Genomic DNA, 15,378 nt, shown 5'->3' on the forward strand with positions numbered 1-15,378 from the left:
CTGGTCAATGGTGACACCCAGGATGTTGATGATGGGGGAATTCAGCAATGTTGTTCAAAGTCAGGAGGAGAGGATTGGAGATGGTCATTGCCTGGCCCTTGCCAAGTATCAGCCCAAACCTGAATATTGTCCAGGTTTTGCTACATGTAGGCACAGACCCTTTAGTATCTGAGGAATTGAAAATGGTAATGAACACTGTGCAATCATCAGTGAACATTCCCACCCAGGAATTATGATGGAAGGGAGACCATTGAGGAAGACGCTTTAAAGTTTTGAAGTTAATTTATTAGTGTCACAATAGACTTACATTAACATTGCAATGAAGTTACTGTGAAAATCCCCTAGTCGCCACATTCCGGCGACTGTTTGGGTACACTGAGGGAGAATTTAGCATGGCCAATGCATCTAACCAGCACGTCTTGCAGATGCTGAATCTGGTTGGGTCTAGGACTATACCCTGGTGAGGTCCTTCAGCAATGTCCTGGGATGAGATGACAGGCCTCCAACAAATACGATCATAGAATCCCTACAATGCAGAAGGAGGATATTTGGCCCATCGAGCCTACGTTGACAACAATCCCACCCGGACCCTATCCCCGTAACCCTAGGTATTTATCCTGCTAACCCCCCTGACACTAAGGGACAATTTAGCAAGAGCAATCCATCTAACCTGCACATCTTTGGAGTGTGGGAGGAAACCGGAGCACCTGGAGGAAACCCACGCAGGCACGGAGAGAATGTGCAAACTCCACACAAACGGCCGCCCAACCTGAGTCCCTGGTGCTGTGAGGCAGCAGTGCTAACCACTGTACCACCATGCTGCCCACTGTGCTCGGTAAGATTCCAGCAAGTGGAGTGTTTCCACTGATTGTCATTGGCTTTCATTTTTTTCAGGGCTCCTGGATGCCACACTCGATCAAATGGTGTCTTGATTTCAAGACAATCACTTGCAATTCACCTTCTGAGACCAGCTCTTTTGCCTATGTTTGGACCAAAGCTGTAGTGAGGTCAGGGGCTGAGTGACCCAGGCAGAAACCGTTGCCTGGTGACTGCCGCTTGATAGCACTGTCAATAACACCTTCCACTACTTCACTGATGATTCAGAATAGACTGATGGGGTGGTAGTTCTCTTTTACATTAATAACTTGAACCTGGGGTACAGTGCACTCCTGCTAAATCTACAGCTTACACTGTGGGGGTGGCAGTGGCTCCATGGCACATGAACCTTCTGCCCACTTTCGGGAGACACCATTTGTGCTCCCATCACTGCTACTCTAAGAGCCCTTGTGGCGCACTGGTAGCGCCCCTGCCTCTGAGCCAGAAGCTCCGGGTTCGAGTCCCACCCCACGACTTGATGGTCAAGGAAGGTGCATCCATAACGCAGCCAAACAGATGGCATGTGTCAACCTGCAACTCCTTCCAAACACGCCAATGGCTGGCAGTAAGAGCGGGGGAGACTCCTAGTCAGCCATGTTTGATGTGGAGTGGCCCCCCTCAAGCTATAAGCCTCTAGTGACAGACTGGCGACTTTTCCTATAGAAACATAGAAAATAGGTGCAGGAGTTGGCCATTCGGCCCTCCGAGCCTGCAACACCATTCAATATGATCATGGCTTTCAGTATCCCATTCCCTCTTTCTCTCCATACTCCTTGATCCCTTTAGACGCAAGGGCCACGTCCAGCTCCCTCTTGAACATATCTAATGAATTGGCCCCAACAGCTTTCTGTGGTATAGAATTCCTCAGGGTCACAACTCTCTGAGTGAAGAAGTTCTTCCTCATCTCAGTCCTGAATGGCTTACCCCTTATTCTTAGACTGTGATTCCTAATACTGGACTTCCCCAACATCAGGAACATTCTTTCCACATCGCGCCTGTCCAGTCCCTTCAGGATTTTATATGTTTCTATGAGATCCCCTCTCATTCTTCGAAATTCCAGTGAGTACAAGCCCAGTAGCCTTTCTTCATACATCAGTCCTGCCATTCCGGGAATCAATCTGGTGAACCTTCACTGGATTCTCTCAAGAGCAAGAATGTCCTTCCTCAGACAAGGAGACCAACACTGCACACAATACTCAAGGTGTGGCCTCACCAAGGCCCTGTATAATTGCAGCAAGACATCCTTACTTCTATACTCAAACTCTCTTGCTATGAAGGCTAGCATGCTATTCCCTTTCCTCACCGCTTGCTGTACCTGCATGTCAATCTTCAGCGACTGTTCTACCATGATACCCGGGTCATGTGAGGTAGCTAAATGGATACAAAATTGGCTCCTTGACAGAAGCCAGGGGGTGGTTGTACAGAATTGTCTTTCAAACTGGAGGCCTGTGACCAGCGGTGTGCCTCAGGGATCAGTGCTGGGTCCACTGTTATTTGTCATTTATATTAATGATTTGGATGAGAATATAGGAGGCATGGTTAGTAAGTTTGCAGATGACACCAAGATTGGTGGCATAGTGGACAGTGAAGAAAGTTATCTCCAATTGCAATGGGATCTTGATTAATTGGGCCAGTGGGCTGACGAATCGCAAATGGAGTTTAATTTAGACAAATGTGGTCGGTGCAGACTCGATGGGCCGAATGGCCTCCTTCTGCACTGTAGGGATTCTATGATTCTATGATTCTATGAACAGGTTCCATCAGTTTACAGCTGGCAGGAGGCAAGGAGACGGTGTGAAATTATGGGATAGAAAAAAGGGGCGGCACGGTAGCACAGTGGTTAGCACTGCTGCTTCACAGCTCCAGGGTCCCGGGTTCGATTCCCGGCTCGGGTCACTGTCTGTGTGGAGCTTGCACATTCTCCTTGTGTCTGCCGAATGGCCTCCTTCTGCACTGTAGGGATTCTATGATTCTATGAAATGCGAGGTGTTGTATTTTTGTAGATTGAACCAGGACAGGACTTACTCAGTTAATGGTAGGGCATTGGGGAGAGTTACAGAACAAAGAGATCCAGGGGTACATGTTCATAGCTCCTTGAAAGTGGAGTCACAGATGGACAGAGTGGTGAAAAAGGCATTCGGCATGCTTGGTTTCATCGGTCAGAACATTGAATACAGGAGTTGGAATGTCTTGTTGAAGTTGTACAAGACATTGGTAAGGCCACGCATGGAATACTGTGTGCAATTCTGGTCACACTATTATAGAAAGGATATTATTAAACTAGAAAGAGTGCAGAAAACATTTACTAGGATGCTACCGGGACTTGATGGATTGAGTTATAAGGAGAGGCTGGATAGACTGGGACTTTTTTCTCTGGAGCATAGGAGGCTGAGGGGTGATCTTATAGAGGTCTATAAAATAATGAGGGGCACAGATCAGCTAGATAGTCAATATCTTTTCCCAAAGGTAGGGGAGTCTAAAACTAGAGGACATAGGTTTAAGGTGAGAGGGAGAGATACAAAAGTGTCCAGAGGGGTAATTTTTTCACACAGAGGGTGGTGAGTGTCTGGAACAAGCTGCCAGAGGTAGTAGTAGAGGCGGGTACAATTTTATCTTTTAAAAAGCATTTGGATCGTTACATGGGTTCGATGGGTATAGAGGGATATGGGCCAAATGCGGGCAATTGGGATTAGCTTAGGGGTTTTAAAAAAAAAGGCGGCATGGATAAGTTGTGCCGAAGGGCCTGTTTCCATGCTGTAAACCTCTATGACTCTCAATCTCTATGTTGCACCTCCCCTTTTCCTAAATTGCCACCATTCAGATAATCTTATTTTTTGCCACCAAGGTGGATAACCTCACATTTATCCACATTATATTGCATTTGCCAAGTATTTGCCCACTCAGCCAGCCTGTCCAAGTCACCCTGAGGCGTCTTGGCATCCTCCTCACAGCACACACTACCACCCAGCTTAGTGTCATCTGCAAATCTGGAGATGTTGCATTCAATTCCTTCGTCCAAATCATTAATGTATATTGTGGACAGCTGGGGTCCCAGATCTGGACCCTGCGGTAGCCCTCTAGTCACTGCCTGACATTCAGAAAAGGACCCGTTTATTCCCACTCTCTGCTTCCTGTCGATCAACTAGTTCTCTATCCACATCGGTACATTGCCCCGATACCATGGGCTTTCATTTTGCTCACTAATCACCTGCAAGCAGAATTCTGGGAATTACTATGTATGGAAACAGAGGAAAATCTGCCTTAGGGCACTATAGGTGTGGGAGGAGAATTGGAATTGGTCTGGCACTTTGCCAGTGTCTCAGCAGGGCAGCCAGCTCAGATTGTTAGTGCCCATTCCCAGATGGCGATAGTCGGACCTTCAAAGGGTCAGCGCTACTTGAAGTCGTAAGGCCATCTGCACTTTATCCCAGTGAAAGTCAGCCAGCTTCCACCAGCCGAGGTGCAGCCACTGTATTAGCTGCGTTTGCACCCACTGCGTGAGTGCAGGAGGCCAAGGAACGGCAATAAGCTTTTCAGGGGAACCCAACTCTGGTGAGTCAGTCACTAATATTTAAGCAATAGCTGGGTGACAGAAAGGAGTCAGGAGGCATGTTTAGAGAAAGTAGCCCATGTCACCAGGCAGCCACTCTCTGGTTTATATTCATTTCCCAAATATATTTGCGGAGCAGGCTCAGGGGGCCAAATGGCCTACTCCCGCTCCTACTTATAATGGAGGGGAAGTGGGGGAGGGGCAGATTGGAAATGGAAGGTGGAAGAAGTGTCACAAGTAGGCTTACATTAACATTTCAATGAAGTTACTGTGAAAATCCCCTAGTCACCACATTCCGGTGTCTGTTTGGGTACACTGAGGGAGAATTTAGCATGGCCAATGCACCTAACCAGCAGGTCTTTCAGAGGAAACCAGAGCACCCGGAGGAAACCCATGCAGACACGGGGAGAACGTGCAGACTCCGTACAGACAGTGACTGTGGTGAACCATCGTTGGTTCCCACTGTGGGATTGTTCTAATGTTGTTGTTGGGTTGTTCTAATGTTGTTGTTGGGCTAGGGTGGGATTGATACACCTGTGGTTGTTACTGTTGTGGCACATCCCAGTCGGGCTCCGCCTCCTGGGAGAGGTATAAGACCCCCTGCTCGGGCGGGGCCCCTTCAGTCTGGGATAGTGTGTTAAAGTTCTGATAGTTCCATTGTTAGTTAATAAAAGCCTTCTTTTACTGAAGCTTTGTGCCTCGTGTCCAATTGATGCGCATCAGTGACCCAATCCGGGATTCGAATGCAGGTCCCTGGAGCTGTGAGGCAGCAGTGCTAACCACTGTGCTGTCCCTATTGAGAGATCAGGGCAAAGCTGGGTGGCAGATACAGGGGGCGGACAGAGGGAATGTCACAGGGGAGAGGAGGGCAGAATTTAGGGAAAGGGCAGTTGCAGAAGTTGAACCAGAAACACTACTAAAAGAGCAAAACTATTGCTAGCCGAATGAGAAACACTGGCTTACCTTTCCAATTCAGGTGTTGATTCACCTAATGAACTCTTCCAGTAGATTTTATTTTGACGGCATCTTAATCACGGCCATTGCACTCGTCAGTTGTACGCCTGACTCGATTACCAATAGTGGCTCGGTGAAGAAGGCAAATATTTATTTCAGCAGTCTGGAAAACTACCTAATCTATAAATGGGAAATGAGCTGTACTTTGGTGAAATGAATGGTATCACTCTGCGTACAACAACCCCAAAATGTTAGTTTGTTTGAAACAAGACGATTGAAGCTTAATAAAATGCTATTTTGGTTAGAATTTCAAAATAATTCATTCATTAGGATGTGACCCTTACTGGCAGAGTAGACATTTCTTGCCCGTCTTTCTGAGAAAGTGATGGTGGGCTGTCTTTGGTCAGTCATTGTTGTTGCAGTTTGATAGCACTGAGTGGCTCGTTCAGTCATTTCAGTGGTGTCATAACCTCAACGAGGCTCATGAGCATTCATATCGAGAGGGCTAGAATACAAGAGCAGGAATGTACTTCTGAGGCTGTATCAGGCTCTGGTCAGACTCCATTTGGAGTATTGTGAGCGGTTTTGGGCCCTGTATCTATGGAAGGATGTGCTGGCCTTGGAAAGGTTCCAGAGGAGCTTCACAAGAATGATCCCTGGAATAAAGAGCTTGTCGTCTGGGGAACGGTTGAGGACTCTGGATCTGTACGCGTTGGAGTTTAGAAGGATGAGGGGAGATCTTATTGAAACCTACAGGATACTGCGAGGCCTGGATAGAATGGACATGGAGTGGATGTTTCCACTAGTAGGAAAAACTAGAACCAGGGGGCACAATCTCAGGCTAAAGGGACGATCCTTTAAAACAGAGATGAGGAGGAATTTCTTCAGCCAGAGAGTGGAACTCTTTGCCACAGAAGGCTGTGGAGGCCAGGTCATTGAGTGTATTTTAAGACAGAGATATGTTTATAACAAATGGACAGCCTCATGATCATTTTTTAAAAACAAAAGAATTAAAATGATGTGTAAGTTGAATTCAAATATTCAAGCTGCCACAGTAGGATTTGAACTGACATTCTGTGGGTTATTAGTCCAATGATATAGTCACGACATTGCCATTCTCCCTACTGTTATAGTGACAAGGTAATTGAACACCAATTAAGACATTTTAGCCACTTCTGTCTCTGAGGTGACTGTCATTTTGAGAGTTCCTATGGCATTGGCAAAATAGATAGTAATAGAATGGAAACACCAAATATTAATATCGCAGCTTTTACAAAAATATCTGTGTATGGGGTGTGGGCATCGCTGGTGAGGTCAGCATTTATTGCCCATCCCTAACTGGTCTTGAGAAGGCAGTGGTGAGCTGCCTTCTTGAACTGCTGCAGTCCAAGTGTCTAAATGCATTCACAGTGCTGTTAGGGAGGGAGTTCCAGGATTTGTACACAGCGATAGTGAAGGAACGGCGATATATTTCCAAATCAGGATGGTGTGCGGCTTGGAGGGGAACCTGCAGTGTTGTTCCTATGTATTTGCTGCCCTTGTCCTTCTAGATGGCAGAGGTAATGGATTGGGAAGGTACTATTGAAGGAGCCTTGGTGAGTTGCTGCAGTGCATCTTGTAGATGGTACACACTGCTGCCACTGTGCACTGGTGGTGGAGGGAGCGAATGCTTAAGGTGGTGGATGTGGTGCCAATCAAGTGGGCTGCTTTGTCCTGGATGGTAATTGGCAAATGGTATTTTTGATTAGTCATCTCAGTGCCAACCCTTCCCTAGTTTCCTCTGAACTTCTTAAGTGCCTAAATTATAGTAAATACAAGACAAAGAATTGGTAGTGGAACGGTTTCTATGCTTTATAGATAACCATTCCAGCTCCTGCCATTGTTAAATTCAACAAGTAATATCACGACAGCTGAAATAGAAGTGCTGACCAGAACGGTAATCTCCAACTAGCTTGTTCCCTTGGAGCTTGAGCCATTTGGGTTGCAGTTTTTAAGAAACCAAATGTACTTGGAAGCGGGATCATAGAATCCCTACAGTACAGAAGGAGGCCATTCAGCCCATCAAGCCTGCACTGACAACAATCCCTCCCAGGCCCTATCCCCATAACTCCAGGTATTTACCCTGCTGGAACCCCTGACACTAAGGGGCAATTTAGCATGGCCAATTAACCTAACCCACACATGTTTGGACTGTGGGAGGAAGCCGGAGCACCCGGAGGAAACCCACGCAGACACGGGGGAATGTGCAAACTCCACACAGACAGTGACTTGAGGCCGGAATTGATTCAGGGTCTCTGGTGCTGCGAGGCAGCAGTGCTAACCGCTGCACCATTGTGCCGCCTACAGTTGAGTCAGTTGAATTTATTATCTATGGTTCAGCAAGATGTAAAAATCAATTCCGTAGCAGAAAAGAAGAGGCCAGGAATGGAAGCAGATTACTGTGCTTGCCAGGAATGGGAAATTAAAGCAAAAAATGTGGGAAGCCCTCAGTTGGACACAATGCATCTCGTGGAGAGGGAGACGGAGATAATGTTGCAGGCTGATGAGCTTTCATCGGAAATGGGAAAGGTTAGAGACTGAAGCTAGTGGAGAGGCGGAGGGGAAGGTATGTGGGGGAGGGGGTAAGAGGGATCAAAGGGACAATCTGTGATAGATTGAAGGGCAGGTTTACAAAGGAAATGATGGGATAACAGGACTAATAATGGGGTAAGTAAACTGGGTCCTGAGGAATCATAACAGCAGAAGCTTGAAAACGTGGGAGTGGTGGCTAAAATCGAAAGATGTCGAACTCAATGTTGAGGCCGGAAGGCTGTCTAGTGTCACCTTGAAAGATAAGGTTCCATTCCTCAAGGTGAGAAACAATCCCTTCGGTTCGTGTCAAAAAATAATTGGAATGATTGGGATAAAAACAGAAAGTGCTGGAAACACTCAGCAGGTCAAGCTGCATCTGTGAAGAGAGAAACCGAGTTAACACAAACGTCAACTCCATTCCTCCCTCCCTAGGTGCTGTTTGACTCGAGTATTACCCTCAGCTTCTGTAGCCAATTTCCAGAACTCGTGCTATTTTGCATTTGTATTTCTGGGGAGCCTATCGGCCTGATGTGGAACTGGCTGGAGCTGACCAGTCCCCAATCAGTGAGCTGTGTGAGGATCAAACCTGGCCCAATAACTGCTCTGGTGTTGAATTGGAGCCAGTGCTGAGTAGGCCCAGGCTTTCTCCCTGCAGCCCAGAGCAGCCCTTCAAGAGGAGCTCCTCTTCCCACTCAATTCAAATTGCAGTAGGCCCCTGCAGGCAGCATCACTGAAAGCTCCATTGGTGTTCAGATACAGAGTTTAGAAAAAAACAACTCTGTCTCATTCTGTTCGTGAACAGAACAGATTCACAATTATGTAACGTGAGTTAAAGCGCTGTAACCCCTCCCACAGTTGCATACGTGCATTCTGCCCACAGTGTCACCTCTGGTCAATGTCCAACTTATCCCGACATCTTTCCAGCTTGGAACATTGACCTAGAGAAAGGTCCACACAGAACTACCCAGTCCCACACAGAACCACCGCCCAGTCCCACACAGAACCACCACCCAGTGCCACACAGAACCACTCAGTCCCACACAATACAACCACCCAATCCCACAAAGAACCACCTCCCAGTCCCACACAGAACCACCACCCAGTCCCACACAGAACCAGCACCCAGTCCCACACAGAACCACCGCCCAGTCCCACACAGAACCAGCACCCAGTCCCACACAGAACCACCACCCAGTCCCACACAGAACCACCACCCAGTCCCACACAGAACCACCCAGTCCCACACAGAACCACCACCCAGTCCCACACAGAACCACCCAGTCCCACACAGAACCACCACCCAGTCCCACATAGAACCATCAGTTCCACACAGAACCACCACCCCATCCCACACAGAACCACCACCCCGTCTCACACAGAACCACCACCCCGTCCCACACAAAACCACCCTGAGGGTGCAGTTTTCCGGCTGCGTTCGCCCCAAGAATGGAAAATCTCGCCCGAGGTCAATGAACCTTTGCATGGTCCTATCCTGCCCGTTACAGTTCTCGTGGTGAGTGGGACAGAATGTCCCACCCTTAGTGTCCAAAGATATGTGGGTTAGGTGGATCAGCAATGATAAATTTGTGGGGTTGCAAGAGTTAGGCCTGGTTAAAATGTTCTGTTAGAAAGTCGGTGCAGATTTGATGGGCCAATTGTTTTTAATGCTCTGGAGCATTAAATGGCCTCCTTTTGCACTGTAGGGATTCCTACATTTGGCCCATCGAGCCTGCACAGACCAAAATCTCACCCAGGCCCTATCCCCGTAACTCCACATATTTACCCTGCTAATCCCCCTGACACTAGGGTCGATTTAGCATGGCCAATCCACCTAACCCACACATCTTTGGAGTATGGGACAAAACTGGAGCAGACTCGGGGAGAATGTGCAAACTCCACACAGACAGTCATCCGAGGCTGGAATTGAACCCGGGTCCCTGGCGCTGTGAGGCAGCAGTGCTAACCACTGTGCCACCATGCTGCATAAATTAGAGAACATGTGCGGAAATCCCTCCAGGGCAGCTTTGAGAATCAACAAATCAGTTTGAAAATATCTGGGGAAAAAATAGCTGCTGCTCGTAAAGTAAAAGTAAAGTTTAGTTATTACAAGTAGGCTTACATTAACACTGCAATGAAGTTACTGTGAAAATCCCGTAGTTGCCACGCTCCGGCGCCTGTTCAGCTACGCTGAGGGAGAATTTAGCACGGCCAATGCCCCTAACCAGCACGTCTTTCAGACTGTGGGAGGAAACTGGAGCAGCCAGAGGAAACCCACACTGACATGGGGAGAACGTGCAAATTTCCGCACAGACAATGACCCAAGCCGGGAATCGAACCCGGGTCCCTGGCACTGTGAGGTAGCAGTGCTGACCACTGTGCCACCCATGGAGGTGACCACAAAACTCTCAGATTCGTCGGAACTCTACTGCCCCGCCCACCACAGAATTGGAGCAGGCGAGGGGTGGACAATGGAAATGTCCATTGACCTTGGGCGGGATTTTCTGGTCTTGGGTTGAGTGAGGCCATAAAATCCTGCCCATTGTCACAAATCAAAAGCTTTTCCCTCCAGGGAAGGAAACCTGCCCTTCTTACTGATCTACATATGACTCTAGTCCTACACCAACATGGTTGACTCTTAACCACTGCCCTGAATCAGCCTAGTTCATAAGAACATAAGAACTAGGAGCAGGAGTAGGCCACCTGGCCCCTCGAGCCTGCTCCACCATTCAATAAGATCATGGCTGATCTTTTTGTGGACTCAGCTCCACTTACCCGCCCGCTCACCATAACCCTTAATTCCTTTACTGTTCAAAAATTTATCTATCCTTGCCTTAAAAATATTCAATGGGGTAGCCTCAACTGCTTCACTGGGCAGGGAATTCCACAGATTCATAACCCTTTGTGTGAAGAAGTTCCTCTTCAACTCAGTCCTAAATCTGCTCCCCCTTATTTTGAGGTCATGCCCCCTAGTTCTAGTTTCACCTGCCAGTGGAAACAACTTCCCTGCTTCTATCTTGTCTATTCCCTTCATAATCTTTTATGTTTCTATAAGATCTCCCCTCATTCTTCTGAATTCCAATGAGTATAGCCCCAGTCTACTCCGTCTCACCTCATAAGCCAACCCTCTCAACTCTGAAATCAATCTAGTGAATCTCCTCTGCACCCCTTCCAGTGCCAGTATATCCTTTCTCAAGAAAGGAGACCAAAACTATACACAGCACTCCAGGTGTGGCCTCACCAGCACCTTATACAGTTGCAACATAACCTCGCTGTTTTTAAACTCCATCCCCCTAGCAATAAAGGACAAAATTCAATTTGCCTTCTTAATTACCTGCTGCACCTGCAAACCAACTCCTTGTGATTCCTGCACAAGGACACCCAGGTCCCTCTGCACAGCAGCATGCTGCAATTTTTAATTATTTAAATAATAGTCTATTGTGCTGTTATTCCTGCCAAAATGGATGACTTCACATTTACCAACATTGTACTCCATCTGCCAGACCCTCGCCCACTCACTTAGACTATCTATATCCCTTTGCAGACTTTCAGCATCCTCTGCACACTTTGCTCTGCAACTCATCTTCGTGTCATCTGCGAATTTTGACCCACTACACTTGGTCCCCAATTCCAAATCATCTATGTAAATCGTAAACTTAGTTAAGGGCTGGGCATTAAATGCTGGTCACATCACTAACACCTACATCCAGAGCATTAAAAAACACACACACACACACAAATTAGCAGGCAGGCCAACGTGGAAATGGGGTTGAGTGCCCTTGAATCCTTGCAAAGATGCCTATCATTCCCTAACATTTCCGAGCGTATAAAAGGCACAATCTTTAGCTTGTTTCTCGCAGGATAATTTATACAACTTGAGTGCCCCCCTCCCAGTGCAGACTCTGGGTTTGGAATTGGAGGCAACTTCCTTGTCGGAAGAACAGTCATGTACTCGACATTTTTCGCAATTTCTTTCTGTCTCCCCAATCCATTTGGCAGGTTAGGTGACTGGCTTCTTGATCCCCCCCCCCCCCATCCCCGTCGGGTGAGCCAGCGTGTCTGCCTTTGATACCGAGCCAATTGTTCCCAGGAACTGAGCCAGGTTCTGATGGAAGCCTCAGTGTGGGCAGGCTTACTGATATATTGAGCACTGGTGAGCAACGTTTAATTTCTATTCTGCAGTTTTATCTTGCACCTGCAAAGTTGAGATGCAGAGTCGCTCTATCGAGGCAGCTGTTTTGTTCTGCTCTGATTCATGACCCTTTTGTTGAACAGAACTGTCAGCGCAGCAAGTTTATATCCAACCAAAGGTGTTTCCTGACGGCACAATACTGAACATTGAAGATCTAACGGGGCTTTAAAGGCAAGCACCCCTGGTTCAAGGACACTCTCATTTTAATGACACAATGCTTTACTCAGCACTCAGTGATGCAGATCCGAATTTCACAAGAGGCAATGCCGCCATTTCTTTAACGCTCCTTCACCCCCAATGCATTTTGATGAATTCTCGCTCCTCTGCTGAGTCTGAGTGGAATTCAATTTAATTAGCAATCTCCAGGGACCCTGAAAAAGGAGCTGTCATCAGTTCCTCTCAATCCTCGCTTTGCCTCCGAGTCATTATCCGAAAGATGTGTTTATCACCAGCATCAGCCTGGACAAGTGCTTGCAATCTCCCCCTGAGCACTAGATTCGAGTCCCTTTCCAGGACTCTTGAGTACATAATCCAGACTGACACTCCCAGCACAGTACTGAGGGAGTGCTGCACTGCCCGAGGTGCTGTCTTTAGGATGACATGTTAAACTGAGGACCTGCCTGCCCTCCAGTCGATTTACAGTTGTCTGATTTCTCAAGTTACGTGGGTCCGGCTCGCATAACTCCCAACATGGGGAGGGGGTGCGGGGGAAGTGGTTTGTGTAGTAGTGCCTCTCCCCTCCTCCCACAGTGTCTCTATAGTTTTATTATTTATTTATTATTTTTATGTATTAATGTCACAAGTAGGCTTACCTTAACACTGCAATGAAGTTACTCTGAAAATTCCCTAGTCGCCACACTCCGGCACCTGTTCGGGTACACTGAGAGAGACTTTAGCACGGCCAATGCACCCAACCAGCATGTCTTTCGGACTGTGGGAGGGAACTGGAGCACACAGAGGATTTCCACGCAGACACGGGGAGAGCATGCAAACTCCACACAGACAGTGACTCAAACCAGGAATCGAACCGGGGTCCCTGGCGCTGTAAGGCAGCAGTGCTAACCACTGTGCCACCGTGCCGCCCCCTATGGAGCTAATATAGGCCTGTTACTTCTTGATAAGATATGGATGGGAAAGATTCTACACTCAGGATAATGACAGCTTTAGTAGCTGCATTGGATTGACTTGGCGAATGACTAGCGTGGATATTCAGCACTGTGTCTGGAAGGTTAGCAGGGACATTCTGGGTGATTCTCCCACCCCACCGTGCTAATTTTCTAGTGCAGGGAGGTGGGAGAATCTCATGTTCGGGCATGCACGGGATTCACGCATGCGTTCCTGCCGCACACATATCTCCCAGCGCCGGATTTCCAGCACTGTCTGATTCATGCTGGAAACCAGCGGGTACACCAGGTAAGTACTTCACATCTTATTTTAATGTTACTTAATGTGATTATCGGGCCTGGGACTGATTTCTCCGGGCCTGATAGCATCTCTCATCCCACCAGGAGTATTTCACTCCAGCAGGGTTTAGTGTAGCTCCCCACTTTCGGGGAACTAGCGGAGGCCCCGCTGGAGTGAAGGGGGGGGGCAATCGGGGCCCCCCAGGGGGTCAGGCAATGGGAGGGTGGTGACCCCTGGGCATGGGCACCCTGGCAGTGCTAGCCTGTGCCCCTTGCCACTGCCCATCAGGAATCGGGCAGTGCCAAGGGGTGGGGCCAATAGGGGCAGGGCCTGGTGGGAGGTGGGGCTTAGGGGCAATCAAAGGGTGGGGGTTCCTGCTGCATGGGTGTTGTGAGACTTCTTACTCTGCATGGGGATCGATGGGGGGAGGAGGGAGGCCAGCGATTGGGGCAGGTTGCGGGGTGTTTGGGACTGCTGGAGGGGGTGAATCTGTTTCGGGGGGCTGGAAATCAGGGCAGGCTGGGGGGGGGGAGGTGCCTGCCAGGGGAAGTTGTGGGGAGGTATCATCACTTTTGGGGGGTGGTGGGGAGCTAGAGGTTGGGGCTCCCTGGAACGGGAGGGTGTTCGAGGCCGGCCTAGGAATGGTCAGCAGGCCGGAAAACGGGCCGTTGGGGGTTGCGGGGGGGGGGGGGGGGGGGGGGGGCAGCACTGCAGGGGTCCTGGGCTGGCCAGCGATTGAGCTGGTCAGCAAACTGGGAGGTTCAGTTCGAGGCCACTGCACATGCATGGAGTTCTGCTGGTTTCAGCATCTCCAGCGTGAATAGGCCCCACCCCCTGAAATTTAATGATATTCATGCTAGTGGCCTCTGCATTGCATAGAGTGCGGGAGATTCTAGTCTGAACTCCCACTGAAAAAACCGGCGTGAATTACTCCAGTTTTCCCACAAATTCGACACTTAGAATTTTTTTGGGGGGGAATTCCATCCATTGTCTTTCCTTTGTGCCCAGAGCATTCAGAAATATTCCAGTATTACACAGCATTCGTTGAATGGACTGGAAACTGGCCAATTAGGACCATCCACTTGGCAATTTTGGCTGAGGGAACTTGCACACTTCTGTCTCATCTTCTGCACTCGCATCCTGGGCTCCGCTATGTCTGAGAATGACAATGTTCATGAAGCTCCTCCTTCAGCTTGTGGCCTAATGTCCACCTCCACAATGGGGAGGTGATGGCCTAGAGGTATTATGACCAGACTGTTCATCCAGAAACTCAGCTAATATTCTGGGGACCCGGGTTCGAATCCCACCACAGCAGGTAGTGGAATTTGAATTCAATAAAAAAAATCTGGAATTAAGAATCTACTGATGACCATGAAACCATTGTTGATTGTTGGAAAAGCCCATCTAGTTCACTACAAAGAAGATAGGAGGAGGCCATTTGGCCCTTCGAGCCTGCTCTGCCATTCATCACGATCATGGCTGATCATCCAACTCAATAACCTAATCCTGCTTTTTCCCCATAACCTTTGATCCCATTTGCCCCAAGTTCTATATCCAGCCGCCTTTTGAATACATTCAATGTTTTGGCATCAACTACTTTCTGTGGTAATGAATTCCACAGGCTCACCACTCTTTGGGTGAAGAAATGTCTCCTCATCTCCATCCTAAATGGTCTACCCCGAATCCTCAGACTGTGACCCCTGGTTCTGGACTCCCCCACCATTGGGAACATCCTCGCTGCATCTCCCCTGTCTAGTCCTGTTAAAATTTTCTAAATCTCTATGAGATCTCCCCTCATTTGTCTGAACTTCAGCGAAAACAGTCCTAACCTAAT

This window comes from Mustelus asterias, chromosome 15 (genome assembly GCF_964213995.1).
Source record: "Mustelus asterias chromosome 15, sMusAst1.hap1.1, whole genome shotgun sequence".
Lineage (NCBI taxonomy): Eukaryota > Metazoa > Chordata > Chondrichthyes > Carcharhiniformes > Triakidae > Mustelus > Mustelus asterias.